The sequence below is a fragment of the Patiria miniata genome, unplaced genomic scaffold (genome assembly GCF_015706575.1).
Source record: "Patiria miniata isolate m_02_andy unplaced genomic scaffold, ASM1570657v1 HiC_scaffold_29, whole genome shotgun sequence".
In the NCBI taxonomy this organism is placed as follows: Eukaryota; Metazoa; Echinodermata; class Asteroidea; order Valvatida; family Asterinidae; genus Patiria; species Patiria miniata.
This window is the reverse complement of record NW_024037068.1, coordinates 25916282-25923629: the sequence shown is the minus strand read 5'-3', so window position 1 is coordinate 25923629 and position 7348 is coordinate 25916282. Positions and strand designations below refer to the sequence as shown.

Here is a 7348-nt window from a genome sequence, read left to right as displayed (position 1 = left end):
GTTGTCCAACATCAAAACAATATAAAAAAGGCATCCACACTGTCTTTCATCGAAGCCATTTGTGTATGGAAACTAATAAGAGTCTACCACACGTTTTATAGGTCTGTTTTGTCTTTGTCTTTTTTTCAAAATCATGGCTGAGAGACTGGCCATTAAACAAATGTTATCTGTCTTTCCTGTTTAGTTGGACCAGATGTGAAAGTTAACAGCGCTGACAAAGAAGCACTTGAAATGAATGGAGGTACATCTGCCTCTAAGGAGAAGGAAGGATAAGGAATTGAAGTAAGTAATTAGACAACAAAGGAGTGGTAGATTGGTTTAAGATCAGTTTTATTTCTGAAACTCCGATGGGTGTCAGAGAATTGACTGATGGCTTAATTGTGATTTGTCAGAGCATGCTCGGATGGAACTGTGATGAGTGTCTGAGCATATTCTCATGGAACTGAGATGGGTGTTAGAGTGTACTCTGATAGAATTGTGATTATAGTGTCAGAGCATACTCTGATAGAACTGTGATTATAGTGTCAGAGCACACTCTGATAGAATTGGGATGAGTGTCAGAGTATATATTCTGTGATAGAACTGTGATGAGTGTCAGAGCATACTCTGATAGAATTGGGATGAGTGTCAGAGTATTTATTCTGTGATAGAACTGTGATGAGTGTCAGAGCATACTCTGATAGAATTGGGATGAGTGTCAGAGTATTTATTCTGTGATAGAACTGTGATGAGTGTCAGAGCATACTCTGATAGAACTGTGATGAGTGTCAGAGCATACTCTGATAGAACTGTGATGAGAGCGGTGACTGCTCTATGTTCCGACAGCCCTATGTTCCGACAACCTAGATTGTGTTACTCCCGGTTAGGGTTAGGGTTAGGGTTAGGGTTAGGGTTAGGAATAGGAATATGTGCAGTCGGAACATAGGGGTGTCGGAACATAGAGGTGTAACCGTCAGAGCATACTCTGATAAAATTGGGATGAGTGTCAGAGTATATATTCTGTGATAAAACTGTGATGAGTGTCAGAGCATACCGGTATATACCGTACTCTAATTGAACTGTGGTGAGTGTCAGTGCATATATACTCTGATTGAACTGTGATGAGTGTCAGAGCATACTCTGGTAGAACTGTGATGAGTGTCGGAGCATATATACTCTGATTGAACTGTGATGAGTGTCAGAGCATATATACTCTGATTGAACTGTGATGAGTGTCAGTGCATATGTACTCTGGTAGAACTGTGATGAGTGTCAGAGCATACTCTGGTAGAACTGTGAGGAGTGTCAGAGCATATATACTCTGATTGAACTGTGATGAGTGTCAGAGCATACTCTGATAGAAGCTGTGTGGAAGACTCGAATTTCGAAAGCATGGAATTCGAGTCTTCCACACAGCCCCTCTGAAGATGCAGAACCTGCTGACTTCACACAAGGATATCGGTTTGACTCAGAATTCAGACCAGGGGTGTACAAGATTCCATGTCAATGTGGTAAAGTGTATATCAGCAAGACTGGCAGGGACCTCCCCACCAGACTCAATGAACACAAAGCCCATGGCAGGAAGGGAGACTTCGAGAAATCTTCCATCATCAAACACTCCCATACTGAGGACCACCAGATCAACTGGAGCCAAGCAGAACTACTCACTATAGCATCGACCGCTGGTACCCCCGACGCACCAGAGAAGCCATCGAGATCATCAAGCATAACACTGTTCCCCCAAGACATTGGTTTCTACATCAGCGTTATCTGGCTCCCCATCCAAATCCGATGGGTCTCCTATACCCTAGGACATCTTAGGTTCAGTTCTCGCCTATGGGTCACCTATACCCTGAGCTCCTTCCCCTTTGCCCCCTCCCTGTACTCTGACACGCTTCAGTGATCATCCAGCATCCTTCAGTCAACTTGCATCCTTCTCAGCTTCACCGGTTTCGAGCTTCACCAGTTTGCATCCTTCTCACGCCTCACCGCACCCATCCTTATAACATTGCATCATCGTTGGAATCCCTCATTCTTGTGACGACGGGCAGAGCATACGGTTCAAAAGGTTGAGTCCCTCCGGTTCTTTTCAGAACCACACATACTCACAAAAGAGAATTATTCACATGGTGCTTCTGCAAACTTATCTTTCCTCCATACAAACCTTCAAATCTCATCTTGTCCGAAGATTAGAAGTAATAGTTGAATCATTCGCGCAGGAACTGTTGCTTGGATTTGTATTTACACTGCATTTTTGTCACAACTGTGCGTCATCTCTGCCTCTTTCCCCTTTGCACTTTTTCGGTACCGAGAAAGAGTATAGATTTTTGCATCACAGAGTTTGGCATTTGACAGACATGGACAAAGAATTTCAATTGTTGCCTTTCAACAAACACTTGAAAATCAGTTGCCTGGGTGATTTCGACGATACGCTTGTTGGAGTAGACGAATCCCCAGTTGATGTCCTCCTCAGCGTTTTCCTCTTCTTCGACCTCAACCACAGGGTTGGATTTTTTGTTGTTTTTCTTGTTCTGGGGTTTTTTTTGCGCTTGAACCCAGACTTAACCAATTTGCGCAACTGTGAGATGTAGAAATTGCTCATCATGGTCATTTCCCCGGCTGTCAGATTCCAAGTACACGATGCGTATGCGAGTTTGAGCAACAGAGAGAATAGAATATTGTACATCTGGTCCTGACGTCAACTTCATTGTTCGTAGAAGGACTTGTTCGCGTGGTAAGCTCCGAGGCAGGATTGTTTGCGGTAGTCGAGCTTGTCTACACCTGTTTTTTTGGCAGGTTAAAACAAACTTTGGTTCCGAGATATTTTAACATTTCGAGCGGGGACATTATCCACCACGATAATCGACTCAGGATAATTCAGTCAGCACCAAGGAAGTTGTGATTCAAAACCATGGTTTCACTCTTTTCCAACTATAGCACCAGGCCAAATTCCTTCAAAATCTTGCTCAAAATGACTGCAGCCGATTGAAGATCTTTTTGAGTACGTGAAAACACGCACAGATCGTCAGTGTATTCAGCCCAACAAATTGTGTGGAACCAACAGCTAGGGCAGGCAGTTCAAATTCATCTTTCGATTTTTACACTTGGCAGGTACTCGGTACTCTACTTCGACACCCAAACCCATTTTCTTGCAATCAGATTTGAACTGTTTCCAGATTGTATCAAACATGATGCAAAGAGTCGTGGACCTTCAACAGAGCCTTGTAACACTCCACTTCTGATGTAAAAGCCAGATCCGGACTGAGTTTATTCATGTAGCTCGAAGAGAATTTGTATAGCTCCTCTAAAACCTTGAAGCATTTGACCAATCTAGGATATTTGTCAGAATCGACGAAGTGCTTTTAAATCAACGAAGTGGATGAACAGGGGAAGCTTTTCATCCCCCGTGCCCTTCACCTCAACAAAACCTTGTCCTGACTCAGCATTTCGTTGTACCATGGGGAAATCTGGGTGACAGCACTCGCCACGACTCCGTTGACGAAAGCGAACTGGACACTGATGCCTCGGTAGCAATCAGGGTTTTTCATCAAGCCTTTGTTCTTAAACAGCAGAGTGATCGCACTGCGGGTCCATGATGCCGGGATTTTCAAATCGTACCAGAAGTTGCGAAGGATAACTTTGAGGTTATTTTGAAATTGTTGACTTGCCTCAAACACATGTTTCAGTCCCCTCGATTTTGACGTCCGTTGCACTTTTGCGATTTTGCATTTTCAAAACCGAAAGTGCAAACTCGGCGACGTCAACATGATGGATTCCCGGGTCGATAAAAACAGTGTCCCATGGTTTTCGAAGTTCTTCATGAGGTCCCAACAGCCAGGTTGGAATAGGGCCGTCACAGGTGTGGTTGAAGTGGGACTTGAAATGATCATGAAGTGCTTGGATTTTAATGGCATTTACCTTGGAGGCAGGTTTGTCAAGGATTTCATGAGATTTAGCTTGCGCAAAGACACTGCCAAGTTGTCTGTTGACTTTCACCAGGCTCAGTTCAGCAGCTTTCTCGTGGAAGAAGGCATTTTTCAGTTCTTTTGCACGCTCCTTGATGTCCTTGGACAAGCTTTTGAAACTCCATTTTTTGCACCAAGCGATTGAGAGATTTTTCACCTGTCTATCAGAGTGAGTAAAACCTTGTCCTCATTCCACGGTGGATAATGCAGTTCTGCCGGCTTCGCAGGGAGCGTTTCGGCAGCCGTTTTTGTGACGCAGTCAGCAAGCTGCTTCGATCTGTTGACCTCCATTTTTTCAAAACAGTCGATGCTGTGCATGAGAGCTGTTTGGAAATTGTACGCGTGGGTGGGGATTGCAAGGGAGGAGTAGTCTACTTTGTAGATTCATTTGCAGTGTTTCATTCGAAATCGCTGGAGTTTGTGACGAGGAGTTGCAAACCGTTGAATGAGGAAACGATGGTCGTATTCCATGAAATAGTTCGTCTGGCACGGCAAAACCCCGATCATGTCAGTCACAGGCACGGAGCTCGCAGACAAAGCCTGCAGTAGTAATACAGGGCGAGTCAAAAAAGTGGAATCCAATAAACCCCCCAAATTATGTCATATTTAAAAAAAATATGTAGCACCAAACATAACAATGACAGGAAAGCCAGTTTCAAACATGTGAGCTACTTTTAGATGAAAACAATACTGAAATTGCTCAATCCGTTCAAAGAATATCACCATTTAAACGCAATGACCCTAAAACCTGTTTCGTAAAAAAAAAAACAGTTTAATGTGCATTCTGACTGTTTGGAACAACAAAGAAAATGACACAGAATTCTTGTTTCAACAACTGTCAACAATTGTAGTACACAACATCTTTATTAACAACCCTGGTTAGGCAAACAATATGGTTTATAAAATCTTTTTTTTTTTTAAAGACGGGCCTTCCAAAGGACTTTGTTGAATATTTTTAATTTTTAAACTGAGGTTTTGTCCCTGGTGATGTTTGAATACAATTGTGACGACGATTCTTGAAATCAGATTTTGGGACGAAAGAGGTTTTTACTGTCATTGTGTTTAAATGGTGATATTCTTTGAACGGACTGAGCAATTTCAGTAATTTATTCATCTTAAAGTAGCTTATGAAATTGGCTTTCACGTCATTATTATGTTTGGTGCTACATATTTTTTTTTTTAATATGAAATATAATTTTGGGGGTTGGGGTTCCATTTTTTTTACTCACCCAGTATCTATGCGCACACACACTGCACCCACTGCACCCATGTGAAAGTCCAGCCAGCCTTGATTATTGTGTAACTTTTGGAGTTTTGCGGTTATGTTAATGAGAATGAGCCGCTATGATAGAACGGTTATCTAATTGGCCCTAGAATGGACTCAATATGCGTTGCCCGCGCGTTGGTGTTTGGTTACCAAAACAACAGGCGAAAAGCTGTGGCGTGTTTGGCCATTGAGATACAGGAGTGTCGGACTCTGATGACAATGAGACGAGTGTCAGAGCATACTCTGATAAAACTGTGATGAGTGTCAGAGCATACTCTAAAGAACTGTAATGAGTCTCAGAGCATACTCTGATAGAACTGTGATGAGTGTTAGAATATACTCTGATAGGACTGTGATGAGTGTCAGAGCATACTCTGATAGGACTGTGATGAGTGTCAGAATATAGTCTGATAGAACTGTGATGAGTGTCAGAGCATACTCTGATAGAACTGTGTTTTGTCGTACTATATACTCTGATTGAACTTTGTTTTTTTCATAGTTTACTCTGATTGAACATTGAATAGTGTCAGAGCATACTCTGATAGAACTGTGATGAGTATTAGAGTATACTCTTATAGAACTGTGATCAGTGTTCGAGCATACGCTTGAAGAACTAGGGTGAGTATCAGAGTATTCTCTGATAGAACTGTGATGAGTGTAAGAGTATACTCAGATGGAACTGTGATGGGTATCAGAGTATACTCTTATAGAACTGTGATGAGTGTCATACTCTTATAGCAATGTGATGAGTATCAGAGTATAAATGAGACTTGAAGGTTTGCATGGTGGAAAGATCAATAAGTGAGAGGTTTGCGGTAACACCAGGTGGAAATATCTCTTTTGTGAGTATGTGTGGTCTGAAGAGAACCTGTTGGATTAACTCGACGTTTCGAACAGTATGCTCTGTTTGTCATCAGGAGAATGCCGGACTCTAGCTGGGAAGGTGGTTTAAGTATTGCCAGGGTGCTGTGTGTCCGGTGAACCATGCAGGTGGACAATTCTGACTGGATCCTAAGTAGAATCCTGGATGCTGTGTGTTCGGTGAATTGTGTAGACGGGAAGTTCTGACTGCATGATTTCGCTAACGTCCCCACAGGTGAAGCCTGCCTTTTAGCCAAAGAAAGGTTAGCCCATGATCCCTCACTGTGTGAACGCACAGCCCTTACCCCTCATGATCTCTTGCGTCGTCCTGCTTCAAGTGGTGAGACAAATTCTTTGAACAGTCCTCCGGAACCTCCATGGGATCGCCTCTATCCCCAGTTCTGGCGGACCTGTTCATGGAAGAATTTGAACAGACAGCACTCCTCACAGCCGACCAAAAACTGAGTTTGTGGCTCCGTTGTGTGGATGATGCCTTCATCGTGTGGCCGCACGACACTGAGAACCTCCATCTGTTTCTAGAACACCTCAACGGGCTACACAGCAACATCCAGTTCACAATGGATCAGGAACGTGATGGCCACATCTCGTTCCTGGACGGTGAGGTATCTACAAGTAGACAACTCGATTGAACCCTCAGTCGCAGTGTGTACCGCAAACCCACACACACGGACCGCTACCTCCACAGCCGATCATTTCACCACCCCAAGATCAAGTCGTCCGTCCACCGCACCCTAGTACGGAGAGCATTCAACATCTGCGACAAAGAACACCTGAACCAAGAACTCCACCATGTCAAGACTGCCCTTCAACGTGACGGATACAAGACCATCAAGACCCAAGACCCTAGAGCATCTCCTGAACATCATCAAGGTCTTCCACAGCGCACCCAACAAGATCTGCGACTTCCTTCAGTCCCACAAAAACAAGCAGTGCCCCGAGACCAAGCCAGGCGTTTACAGCATTCCCTGTGAATATGGCAAAGTATACATCGGGGAAACCGGGCGTGACATCACCACAAGACTCAAGGAACACAAAGCACAAGCCTGATGAGGAGAGTACGACAAATCCTCCATCATCAAACATTCTCACAGCAAGGACCACAGCATCATCTTGCAACAAGCAAGACTCATCACCAGCACCCAACAGTGGCACCCCAGGCATGTCCGTGAGGCCATGGAAATCTACAAACATGACACCGTACCACATGACATAAGATACCACATCAGTGACATTTGGCGACAACTACTTCATCGCG

At 43.8% G+C, this 7348-nt stretch overlaps 1 pseudogene; it reads left to right on the top strand.

The window, feature by feature from the left end:
* Positions 1–6415: 6415 nt before the first annotated feature.
* LOC119735324 lies at positions 6416–7064 on the top strand (annotated as a pseudogene).
* Positions 7065–7348: the final 284 nt, after the last annotated feature.